At 40.6% G+C, this 13,373-nt stretch overlaps 1 long non-coding RNA gene across 2 annotated transcripts in view; it reads left to right on the top strand.

The window, feature by feature from the left end:
* LOC117821310 overlaps positions 1–13,126 on the top strand; it is a 59,557-nt gene extending 46,431 nt beyond the window's left edge. For both annotated transcript variants that reach the window (XR_004632940.1, XR_004632941.1), the window contains 2 exons: positions 7,695–7,798; positions 12,753–13,126. This is a non-coding gene — a long non-coding RNA (uncharacterized LOC117821310). The remainder of the gene's footprint in view (positions 1–7,694; positions 7,799–12,752) is intronic.
* The last annotated feature ends 247 nt before the right edge of the window (positions 13,127–13,373 follow it).

The following is a 13,373-nucleotide window of genomic DNA, read 5'->3' as shown; positions in this document are numbered from 1 at the left end:
AGGAGATCTTAAAATTGTTTCATTTATGTCTCCTAGACAACAATGAGATCTGTTTGAAAGCAAAATGAGACTATAGCTTATGTCTCCGGTTTCTCATTCTTGCCCCCAGAAAAAAGTTGCAAAAAGTCTCAGCTTAGTCTCCCTCTCAGTTCAAAAGGAGATCTCGTCAAAATCTGAAATGATTCTGAGGTATTTCTCAAGTGTTGTGACTCCTTTTGAGCTCAGGTGGAGAAATCAGGGAGCTCTCTCAATTGTCTCAATCTGACCTCATCCATTTGTTTTTGTCAGACTCAGTTTTTGTGTCTCAAGTTGAGCTCAGATGGAGCAAAGAAAGAGCCTGAGCTCATCTTTTCATGAACATTTATAGTGCCCTACAAAATTAAGATTTCAATGTAATTGTCCACAAACTTACAATTCTCATTAAAACATTTGAACCACTTGTAAGATCAACTATTTAGATGTGAAATGATCTCTTCTTTGATTTCACAATATGGTTATTCCTTTACAAGTCTGTTTGAGAACAAAACAACTTCACAAAGATTTAGTGGATTTGAGAGAAATTGCAAAAGATAGAGATTTCATACCAGGTATGACCGACCATTTATTTAAAATATGGGCCGCAAAAGGAAGGACCAGATTTAGCCAGATTATTATAATTAAAGGGGCGGATTCTATTGGGTGCTGGTGGCCTAGCAGTCTAAGCGCCCCACATACAGAGGCTACAGTCCTCGTCGCAGGGGTCGCCCGTTAGATTCCTGGCCGGTCGACCATTTCCTGCATGTCTCCCCCCACTCACTACTCCCAACATTTCCTGTCTCTCTTCAGCTGTCCTGTCAAATAAAGGCAAAAAGGCCAAAAATATATTTTAAAAAAGAGAAGAAAATTAGCCATTAATGAGATCTCTCATTTAATTCTCAGATAAGACTCATGTCATGGTCTCAACTATTTCTCCTAGTGAATTTTAGGAGAAACTAATGAGAAACGAATGAGAACAATTTGAAACTTGAATGAGGCTGAAGTGAGAATCTCAATTTTGTCTCCAGAGACTTAGAAGAGAAAGCCTTGAGCAGTAAAATTTTCCTCTGGGTTTAAAGGCCACAGAGCAGTGGTATGGAAAAGAGAGAGGTGAAACCGAAACAAAACGCACGAACAGGCTGAAAATATGAAATTAGAATGATTAAATATTTGGAGCAGGCTATGGATACAGGTGATCAAGCTAACAAAAGTCAACAGAGCTGTATGGAAGTAGACTAATACTGGGTAAGTAATGTGATAATAGTGAAACAGTAATATGTTGGGCATATAACAGTATAACAATAACTACTGCACACTTTTTTTCATGCAATGATATTTTATACAATTGAATTGAATTTAGTTTAATTTAAGTTTATTTGATTAGGACAATGCACATTAATCAACATTTCAACAGTGTGTGTCTCATTGTAAATATGCCGGAATTAGCACAATAGCTAACTTTCACCCGTAGTCCTTAGGCAGGTACTCACATCAAACATAAAACAACAAGTTTTAAAATTACAGGATGTCACAAAACGGTTAACAGGATACTATACGAACTGACTTACAAACAGATTTTATATACAAAATGTTTTTGACATTTTAAAAACAGGATGGAAGGTGAGGCCAAAGCCCCCAGGAACAGGCATCAAGTGAGAAAACAGATTATTCATGTGTGCATGACTGGTTTAATTTTAACCAATGCTTACATTTTTTTTTTAAAGGTACCGTTGTTCAAAATTTCTATAAATTCTGTAATGTAGTTTATCTATTATTCCACTGCTAAAAAGCAGACTCACTGCCAGTTGTAGCCTTTTATTAATTTGATAAACAGACTTTGTACGTTTTTGTTTTTTTCTAAATAATTGTCGTTTTAGTACTTACATTAATTTTAATCCTGTAATATCAAAATGAGATAAATGCAACGGAACATTTATTTTTTTCATAAAACCCACAGTATTTATACATCCACTTGTTTTAGTTTACACGGCAGATCCGCCACACCCGCCACATTCAATCTGGCGAATGCGCTGACGTATCGGAGCAGCGGTAAAGCAGTCAATGCGCCGTCTACGTATAGATGTCTATGGTGGTGAGAGCACACAAATTTTGTACCAAGTCCTGTTCGTTCAAAATAGTAAGCAAATGTTTAAGTAGAAAAGGTAGTTCGCTAACCAAACAAGGTGACATAAGGTTACATTATGATGCGTTCAAGGTTGGGTTAGTAAAACTACTATTAGGTGATGTGAATAAAGCACCATCCTTTTTGCTGTTTTTAGTTATATGAATTTAATTGAAGTGTTCCTGTCACTGCAGCCATTTTTAGAGGGGTAAAGAGCGATAAAAGAAATATCAGTTTTGTCAAAATAGTATTGTTAATGCAGCTGTCTACCAATAATGAAGTAGTGTCAGTAGTGGACTCGATAAGGACTCAGATGTTTAAGGGGGCTCAATAATGGTAACATCATCATAAAAAAAGATAGCGACTCCCATTTCTAGAATCTTACACAGCGTTATTCTAACTTTAACCAGAGTAAAAGACTAAAATAATGTGTATTGCATTGCAACATAAAGAAAAGCATGCAAGCTATGTTTTCAAAAATATATGCAGGGTTATAATTGCAAATTTCCTTTACAGTATTAATTAAAAAAAATATGCTATTGCTTTTAAGTGAGTCGTAAATGTTTTTTCTGTGTGTATAGATTTGTGAAAAGAGCTTGTGTGTGTTTACAGCCATAGGCTACATGTGCTTGAGAGACCTGACAGAACTCATGACTTGTGCCCTACTTGTGCTCACCTGTATCTGCATCTCTGCTACACCTAAACACAAACGAAGCTTCCTGCAAGAATATCATTTCTCTTTCTTTCATTGTCTCTTTCTCCTCGATTGTGCAGGTTTTTGTTGCATGTCTCCCTTTCTTCCACCCTCCCTTTTTCTACTATTCGAAATTTCCAAATCCCTCTCCAAGAGCACATTGTGTGTGTGTGTGTGTGTGTTTGTGTGCGTGTGTGTATGACAGTCACACGCACACACACAGAACACAGACTAAGATAGAGCAGATGGTGACCGTATTCATTTTTTCCCCGACTAACATTAACCATTCATTATAGACAGCAGACTAAGCCAATCCCACATCCTCCCCCATGCAATGTGTAAACACACGCACACACGCGCACTCACACACACACATATAATGTCCAACAATTTTGCCATTAGCCCAGTGACGGTCCCAAAATCTTGCATGCCCCTCCGTCAGTGTTGATACTCTCTCCTTCCAGACGGTCCCAGCTCTGCTCTGACTCAATCTGTTGACATTTCTGATTCCGTCCCCATGACTCAAAATTTCTCCTCCTTCACTTCAGCAGCCCACAACAGGACTGAGGAGCATCTGACGACTCCCTCTGCCTCCCCTTCCGTCCAATACTGCAATTTTTTTGTGTGTGTCTTTGTTCCTTCCACTTTCACTGTCTGGCTTCTTCTGGCAACTTCCCCATAAGTAAGAGACACACTCGCTCTGTTTTCTTCCTTTGTTTCCCAATCATTCACCGCCTCGCTTCATTTCTAATCAAATAGAGAAAAAAGAATAAAACCTGTTAGGCACTAAATCAGGTTTAATCTCTGGCTTGAAGAAAAGATGAACATTAATCCACATCTGTCCATACAAATGTTTACCGCTCATATTTCAGACCTCATTAGGCCGGGCTGTTAAGCTGCATGCTCTGTGTTCATGCAGGCTTGCAAGACAGAAAAAAAGGAAAGAAAAAAAAGAACAGCTGAGACCATAATGTGTTTCCAAAAATGGGTTTTGTGTCAAATTCTGTGTGCTCCCAGACATGCACCTTCACTTTGCATGCCTCCCCTGTAGTAAAAGCAGTCTGAGGAGGTTTTGGCCCTGTGCCTCTCTGTGTGCTCCAGACGGTGCAGAGGCAGAGAACTCTCACACACTTAAACTAATGAGAGTTTTAGATGCAGGCAGAGAGCGGTGTGAGTTACTGTTCCTCAGCCACCCGCCGGACATCAATTGCACCTCGAACTGAAGGCTTTACTAAGTTCCTGTTGCTTAACTGCACCCATCATTGCCCTCTACACACACACACACACACACACACACACACACACACACACACACACACACACACACACACACACACACACACACACACACACACACTCACACACACTCCTGCAGGGATTGACTTGCACAGACACAGCGGAGGTTTCCTGAGGAGTCTAAGTTTTTGGTAAGGTATGCTTAAAAAATTGTCAAGCCTGCTCTTTGAGCCAGAACACGTGGTTTCATTCTGTATTATTTCATACAGTCTTATATACAGTGAAGAAAGTTAAGCAAGGCAATCAGCTTTGAAAATGTATATGCTCAAGGTCCCTGTGAAGGTTTTGACCTCCAGGAGGACCTTAGATGGCTTTAACTCACACAAATGCTTTGTAAAGGCAGTTAGTGCATCAGTGAAAATGAGTGAGTATTACAGTTTTTTTTTTTTGATTGCTTAAACACGATTTCTAAAACAGGGCCCGTTTTGTCAAAACACTACACACAGTTCACACAACCACACACACAAGTAGCAGAACACCTCAGATCCTTTGCAAAATGAAACACTCTTGTAAAAATTATACACTCATTTATCAAAACCATATTTTGTTACCACATGAAACACACACGTTTCATATGACTTTATTCTGTTTGAACCAGTTACACACTGCTGCTGCTAACCTAAAACACTTTGATCAATTCTACTTCTCAGTGATAAGAGTACTGTAAGTGAAGTACACAGAGAAAGTGCAAATATACAATAAATTCACCAAACACCACACAAGAGCAACGCTGCAGACTGATGAATATATCATTTATTTCTTTCTCTCTATATACCAAAATCAGTCCACATGTCAACATGGAGAATCACAACAAAACATGCCCCAGTTCTCATGCTACTACAGTAGTGTGCACAACACTGTAAGCTCAGCAAATATCAGAAAAACATAAAATACTGGATGCAGCACAGGTTAAAATTACAGTAAAAAGAAAAGAAAAAATCTGAAAAATACAGAATATACTAGACATTAGCTCTTCACCTATCTGGATTTTGCCAGATCCAGAGAACTCTTCTTCTTCTGACTCCTTCCATTTTGGTTGAAGACAGGGGAACTCACCTGCTGCATTGTAATAGTGCTTAAACCTGATTGGTATGTCTACAGTTAAGCAATCATGTGTTTGTGCACCTGATGGCTGTGTTTAACCAATTGGCTCATAGATGTGGTCATTTGACAGTCTTTGGAATTGAAGGAAGTGACATCATGGTATACTTCTGTGTCTAATGTATACAAGTGTGTTTAGTGTTTTGCAAATCACTGTGTATTGTTTTGCAAAAAGTGTGAGGCTGACGTTGTGCTTACAGTGGTGCAGATCTGGGCAGATTGTTTGATAATTGTGTAATACTTTTGATTTTAGTGATTATTCAGTCGAAAAAAACTGCAATGTAAGCAAATAATGATTTTAAATATGTAGGTGTTTTATGAGGAACAAAAGGCATTCAACATGCTTGTTAGGCTTTTGAAAGATTTGTAATCCTTTCTGTTGGCTCAAACCAAATATACACACAACTTTGTTTCTTTGCAATTAAATGTGCACCCTTAAACTTCCTTGTGGTTTGATGCAACAAAACTGAAAGCCCATAAAGTTAATTACAGTGTTGGCTTGATGGAAATGAGTCTACACAGGGGAACACTTCAGTTCAAAGGTTTTATTAACTCTTAATTTTGGACATAATGAGCACAACTTTGTTTGTGTTTTTGCATCAAGACCATAAAAATCAAGGCCTTTAGAACTGAAGTGGAATACCTTGCATTTGGACTTTAAGAGCCTTGACTTTTGTGGACTCACATTCTGTTTCAGAGATCTGGTCAAAATTTAAAAGAGTTTCTTGGTCAGTAAAGTAGTGTTGCATGTCTGGCTGTCTCAGTAGCTCTAAAAGGCAAAGCTGAACAATGTATCTTAAGATGCCAACCAGAAAAGGTACTTGTGTTGTATAACAGCACATGACTCACAGGTGTTTGTGTATGTACAAGAGACGGCAGGCTTGAGATGGTCTCTGTGAGCATTCAGCCAGAGCAATCTGGAGCCTGGCTGGTGTGGCCGTTTGCAAATATTATAAAACTTACTAAAAGCCGATCTCTTGCCTGCTATCATGTCTCCTATTGTTTCCTAATCATATTACAGAAATGACCAAGATTAGAAATTCCCTTTTCCCCTGTTAACCCCTTCAACACAAATAATTTACTCTGCAAAAACTCAAATTAAAGCAAGTGTATTTGTCTTAATTCTTAAAAAAATATGCCATTAGACTTAATAGAAGCCTCATTCATGAGACAAGTCCAGATGAACATGTATATTTCCAGATTTTACAAGCCAAAAGAAAGGCCTGGAATGCTTGCAATGAGTGATAATAACTGCCAGTGCAGTTAAAGCTAAATTTACTTGTTAAGTTTCTTGAAATAAGACGCTATTCTCTCATTTGCATAATAAGACATAGCTTGCTTTATTCAAGAAACTTCACCAGAACAGTTTTCTTACTACATTGGCAGATAGTTTCACTCATTACATGCAAATCAGACCTTATTTTTTGCTTTTAATATCTTGAAACTACTTGTTTTATTTGGAATTGTCAGAGGAATGTGGCTCATGTTTTTGACTAGGAACAAACATTTGTTAAGATTTGTGTTTCTGCAGTGTTGAGCCTCAAACTTCTTGCTCATTTATTGTATTTTTTCAAACTACATTCTACATATCATTTCCAGCCCATATACATGATGATTGTCTTCCCACTGTAACAAGTTGGCTGTGTTGAGCAGTATCAAAGTATATGATTGAAAAGCACAATATTATAATTACTGCACATTGCACATTACACATAAAGACTCTTTTTACTATGTGTAGAGTGATGGTTCAAGTTGAAGTCATGCATCCAGTTTTGTAAGGTAATGTTTTTTGCATTAGAGTAGAAAATCACAAAAAAAATCATGATATCATGTTTTTGTCTCTGCACTTTATATTTTTTTATTTCAGGTCAACCTGCATTTGACTAAGCCTTACTCTTTTGTGCAGCATATCTACAGTTTTCGCAAAGTACAACCCCTCCCCCAAACACACTGTAAAGACAAACCACATTAACACCACTCCTGACTGTCCTTTGTCCCCTCACCATCCTACTCTTCTCCTGTCAGTCACCCCTGTGCCCTAAAACTGTCCTAAATGACTTAATCTACAGGCCACCAGTGCTGCACTGAGGCTGCTGAGCAGGGCCGCTCTGTGTAAGGGGATTGCTGTAATTACTGGGATCTGTGCACCGTATTTATCTTTTCAAGGGACGGGTGATCCTGCCATAAAAAGCCCAACATTTGGCAGTTAACTAATGCACACCATTAGATTGATTGTGCTGGATTTGTGTTTGTGTGTGTGTGTGTGTGTGTGTGTGTGTGTGTGTGTGTGTGTGTGTGTGTGTGTGTGCGTGCGTGCGTGTGTGTGTGTTTGTATGTGTGTGTATGTGTGTGTCCCATATTCCCTGCTGCTGTCATGCTCTGTAATGTGTGTTAAATAATGCTTGGTTGTTCTCTGTAATCCTGATTAAATGGGGGTTAATGTGTGTCTGTTATACTTTTTCACAGACTCTCCAGCCGTGACCTTCTACTACTAAAGGGTTGGCACAAATGAACCAACTCATGAGACACGATTAGACGGAGAGAGGGAGATACGGGGAGACGAAGCAGAGGTATGAGCTTCAGGTAGCATCAGTGGCTCTGTGTGTATTTTCCTGCGCCTGTTTTTCATTATGTGGAAGAAAGAAGACAAAAGACTAATATTTGTAGCAAAATAAATAAAAACCTTTGTCTGATAAGCTCTTTTCTTAAACATAAACCTCAGCAGCTTTAAAAATTTGACATTAGGAGTACAATAAAAGGAGGAAATAATGAAAGAAAATGAAATTATCACTCTTCTTGGATGTGGCAGAGAAACAAACAGATTGACCACGCTCTTCTTTCCAAAAATCCTCCCCCGTGCAGGCAACATGTTCCTCACGTCCATCTTGGCTGTTTTTTCAGATATTTGGTGTCAGTGTGTGTGTGTGTGCGTCTTGTCTCTCTCTGTGTGTACGTGTAAATGCGTGCATGGGCTTTTGTGTGTGTGTGTGTGTGTGTGTGTGTGTGTGTGTGTGTGTGTGTGTGTGTGTGTGTGTGTGTGTGTGTGTGTGTGTGTGTGTGTGTGTGTGTGCATGTGTGTGTGTTCGGGTTGTGAAGACGGAGGCTGCACCAGGCTGTCCAGCCTACACACAAACCGTCCCGTCGTTAAATCACCTTACTGTTCCATCCAACATCCACTGCCCTGAGCATGTTTTTCATTTGATGTGTGTTTTGGTTGAAATGAAAGACACACGGGGAGAGGAGAGTGGAAAAATAAAAATGCACGGGGATCGAGAGAGGATGTATCAACATTGGATGTCAAAGTAACTTCAGACTCTGCTCTCTTTGCATTTATAAAACTAACTTTTCAAACTCTCTTGCACACACACACACTCACTCTCTTTCATTTAATCTTCCTTCTCTGCCCTCTTTCTCACACTTGTTCCTTATTAATTTTTATGTTTCTGACCTCGGAAACGGGCATGAGTACACAGATATATTACAGTAATTATCTAATTTTACAGTGCCATTAAATGTCACAGAAATCCAGAGTTATGGCATTAATACAATAAAGAGGGTTTGGGCCGGAGGGATGATAACTTAATACTGGACCAGTCTGATATAAACTGTGGATATTTGCCACTTTTCATCTATCAGCACACTCTGTGTCTTTCAAGTTAATTTGACAATGCCTGCATGTGAAATAAATCTATTAATATTGGAAGAAAATGTTTGAAAACTTGTTTGTTTGTTAAATTCAAACATAATACGTGCATGTCAGACCTGCTTTATATTTAGCAGATTTTTTCCAAGCTCAATTACAGTCCAAAAGATACATTTCACATCTTCGTTTCTGTTTTCAGATAACCCTGTTTTCCACCAGAATTCGGAGTTACAACATATTATATTTAGATTCTCCTCATTTTCCCCGGATCCTGGCCGCCAATAGTGTTATTTACTGTGGCTCTGACTGAGGCACATTTGGGAGCAGTTCAAATTCAAAGCCGTGCCAATCTACTCATTGCTTTTTTTTTTTGTCTTTTTTAAAAATTTCACCCCCTCTTCTTCGCCCTCTATTCCTCTCCCTCACTCCCTGCCCGTTTCTCTCTACCTGTGTCCCAGTAGATGGAGATGTGAAATATTTAAACACACTTTGTTGTTTGGGGACAATGCTCTTCAGCAGATGGGCCATCGCCGCACAGACCCCAATGTATGCAAATCTCCATACAAAGCAGCCCAGGATGTTTTCAATATAACACAAGTGCCTCAGGCCCTGTTTTAATCCCTCTTTACCCGCAGCCAATACACTGTTTCATCCAGTCAAACGCCTTAAGCGCTATGTCAACTTGGACATCTGGCCACATAACTGAACCCAAAAAAAAAGTGTGCATGTGTGTTTGGAAGGGAGCATGTTTATGGAGGGGTTAGAAGAGTTGATGAAGGTGATAAAGTGCCAGCTATGGGACTGAAATATCCAGAGATGAAATGATGAGTGGCATCATTAGTGGCATCGGTACATCAAAGGAGCAGGAGGAGTGTCGTTTCTGAGGAGGATTCTTCGGCTTCCTCACCGGGGGGAAACAGGTGCCACTATGGCTTTCTTCATTGTCTCTTAACTTGTTTTGCTGTTTTCTCGCTTGTTTTTCTCACCCCCACCCTCTAGGAACAAGCAACCCCCAAGTACACACACAAACACGCACGCACATTCACGTACACAAATGTGACGCACTTACACTCACGCACGCTGCCAGCAGACTTTCTGGTCAGAGGACTGATTTCTGTCGTGGTGACATCTGAAGGGTGCTACAGCACAGCCAGACACCTGGATACACATGGCATCCTTCACTACTCTGTATCAAAGTCCACTCGTGTGTATGTGTGCGCGTGTGAGGGGTTCATGTGCACGATAGGTGTCCATTAGGTGTGGGGGGAAGGTGCCACAGAAGGCAGAAAGCATCTCCTGAGGGGTAACTCATCAGCTTTTCCTGGATGGAGCACGAGTTCAGACGCTCGTGGCGATGCTGCGCGTCCTCTTTGACCTACATGATGCAGAATACACATGTGCATGTGTGTGCAACATACCTGCACGCAAACATACATGTGTATACTGCAAGATTTATGCTTTCACCTGGAAGAACGGGTCAAATGTGATCAAGGAAATCCCTTTTTAATGTATAGGAGGCTTGGACAATTTATTATGCCTCGTATCTAATTAAACTGTATCTCAATTCACAGGTAATTAAGGCTGTCATGGAGATATAAATGTGCAGAATTCAGGAGTCTATAATGTATTTGACTGAATAATGTTACTAAAACCAAGACATAATAGAAAATAAAGTGGTATTCTGCGGTAATCTTACTCATTTTTGTTCAAAATGCTACATAGATTATTTCCAAAAACAATTAATTCACAATAAAAGCATGACACCTACAACAATAAAATAAGCCTGATCAACATGCATGTAAAAAAAATTGCTCTGTGTTGTAATGCATTTCACATCTTTATAAAATCAGAAACAGGTTGGAAAAAGGCAGATTTAAGCAGAGATGTAATTGGAATCCTGCACACGTCACTTTAAAACTGCATATATCATCATTTGAATGCCTTTTGATTTCAAACAGTTATCTGGCAACTGATGCCTTTGGATGAACTTAAATTCTTACAACTTTTAATGCAGAGCTTAATAAAGTAATCAAGGGGAAAATAAAGCACAATCTGGTGCTGAAATGATGAAGAATATCGATGGGAAAATAAGTCTTAAGACTATTTGACTTGGATATTCACTATCTCTGCTGATTTTCATCAAATTGTAAAAATGTGTTCATGTTACGAGTAGCTGCTCTACATCGCAGCTCTGTGAGCATATTCCTTTTGCACTGTGTTTGTAGCTGGCATGAGAGAGACTGCCTGCAGCTTGTGTGATGGTCTGTGGATATGTGTGGATGTGTGGAGAGGGGGGGCGAGCTTGTGTGTGCATGTGTACTTAAACCTCAGGCCATGGAACTGTGTGTGCCTCATTACGTGTATGTGTTTGTATCAATGTGTGTGTATCAGTGTGTGTGTGTGTGTGTGTGTGTGTGTGTGTGTGTGTGTGTTTGTGTGTGTGTGTGTGTGTGTGTGTGTGTGTGTGTGTGTGTGTGTGTGTGTGTGTGTGTGTGTGTGTGTGTGGTGGGGGGGTAGAAAAGAGTGTAGGTGAGTGCAGAAGACAAACCTGTCAGTTTCACAGCTGGTTTCTCTGGCTGCAGGGCTCAGGCCGGAGCAGGGTGACACTCGGCATCACAGCACCGCAGCAAAGGGCCCGGGGTGAACACACCATCATATACTGTAGGCAGATGCACACACACAGATTCACACACACACACACACACACACACACACACACACACACACACACACACACACATACCTTGGTTGGCTGCCCTCAACTGAAAGACCAAGAGACCAGTGAAACACACCACCTGGGCAAATCATTATATCTTGTCAAAGATTTTTTTTTCTCGCCTTTTTGGCTGGATGGAGGTGTGAAGAACATCATAGAGCAGATTGCCTGGCAATGGACTGACCATCATGTTGTAAGGAAAGGATGGGGGGAGGTTGAGAGGAACACAGAGTGAGAGAAATAACAAGAGAAAAGTATAATATAAGAGGAGAATAGCTTTCTTTTTATTAGCTGAGCCGGAGTTGGATTGTCTTCCCGCATCATGAGCCACAGTGGCTTGATCGAGACTATCATGGCCGCTCTCCACGCATTATTGATAATAGAAGTTGATGTGGACGATTAGCTTGGACGGTCCCTTCCTTGCGTCAAGAGGCGATGGCGTTCCTATCCGTCCTTTGGTCTCATTTTGGGACTCGCTTCATAGTGTGTTCCCGAGCGGAGTGGACTCTCTGCGGGGAAGGGAGCCTCAGGCAATAACCCCCCCCTTCCTCCCCCCTTTCCCTTCTCCACCTCCCAGTCAAAGCCTACCCCCTTCATCCACCACCATCCCTGCACATTTCCATCTACACAAAGATGGAAGTGATGGCAATTTTCTTCAGGGTATTTAGAGGATGTTGGCCCTTTTTTAGATCTCATAACAGCTTACAAGCAAAAAGCAATGAAGCTCAAACCAAAAGGGGCAGTTAGGAGACATTTTCATCCTCAATGAGCATGTTAAAGTGATAATTATCATTCAGAAGAGCAACAGAATGCAGGTATGTCCAAAAAAATAAACAGCCACTTTGAGAATTCTGTTGACATTTGGGGGAGAAAGACCTTAAGTGGTGTCAATTATAAAAATAAAGGCGACATGTTGACAGGAGCAATGAAACTGTTGTTTTGACTGCTGCTGTCAGGGGAGGTTCCCCTGTCTAAAGTTTACACAGCAAATGATTCTGCCTCAGTGATTCTGCCCTGGATATGTGTGTGTGTGTGGGTCTGAGTGTGTGCGCACTCAGTGATCAACTTCTGCTAAATACTAATTACTGAATACTTAGTACGGATGCCCTTTCTATTGGGTCCCTTTAGTATAAACATTCATTATAGCTCATTTTCTCCTTTGTAGCTCCATCATCATTATTCCACCGCATCCCCCGGAGGAGCGAGACAGAGCCGAGACCGAGGCCGGACCGGGCTGAGGGGGGAAAACAGTGTAGAACCAGAGCACCAGGACCTGGGAATGCACACAAGTGATATTTGTGTGCAGCAGATCAAAAAGCGTTTACCTTTAGATGTTTCCCTGATATGAATATTCAACATCCTTATTGAAATCTAATTTGGGTCTCCTTGTCTCAGGGGTCTTTTCATCAGTGCCTGTTGCCTGAGGCCACAGCTGATTGACAGCCAAACTTTAGTAAAGAGCAAGCAGGAAAAAAGGGGAGATCTGGTGGTGTTGGAGATGTGAGCGGTGTGAAGCCAGGGAGTGCTGGAGCAGATGAGTGGAGGGGTGCCGTGGGGGGGAGGACGGGGTGGGGTATTTAACCTCCTCGCGTGCATGCACAAACAGAATGCTGCAGATTGGTAGGAACTGTGAGTGAATATAATAAAAACCAACAGAGCTATGCAACAACATTTCATCATTTCATGTGTTCTCCTGCGTAAAACATGTTCATCTGGATTCAACCTCAGTGTGAAAGTTGTTCTTGTTTGCAAATGAGGATCATTACATGAGGCTTTTTCAGAAATT

This window comes from Notolabrus celidotus, chromosome 11 (genome assembly GCF_009762535.1).
Source record: "Notolabrus celidotus isolate fNotCel1 chromosome 11, fNotCel1.pri, whole genome shotgun sequence".
Taxonomy (NCBI): Eukaryota; Metazoa; Chordata; class Actinopteri; order Labriformes; family Labridae; genus Notolabrus; species Notolabrus celidotus.
The sequence above is the reverse complement of the archived record's forward strand: the minus strand, read 5'-3'. Positions and strand labels throughout refer to the sequence as shown.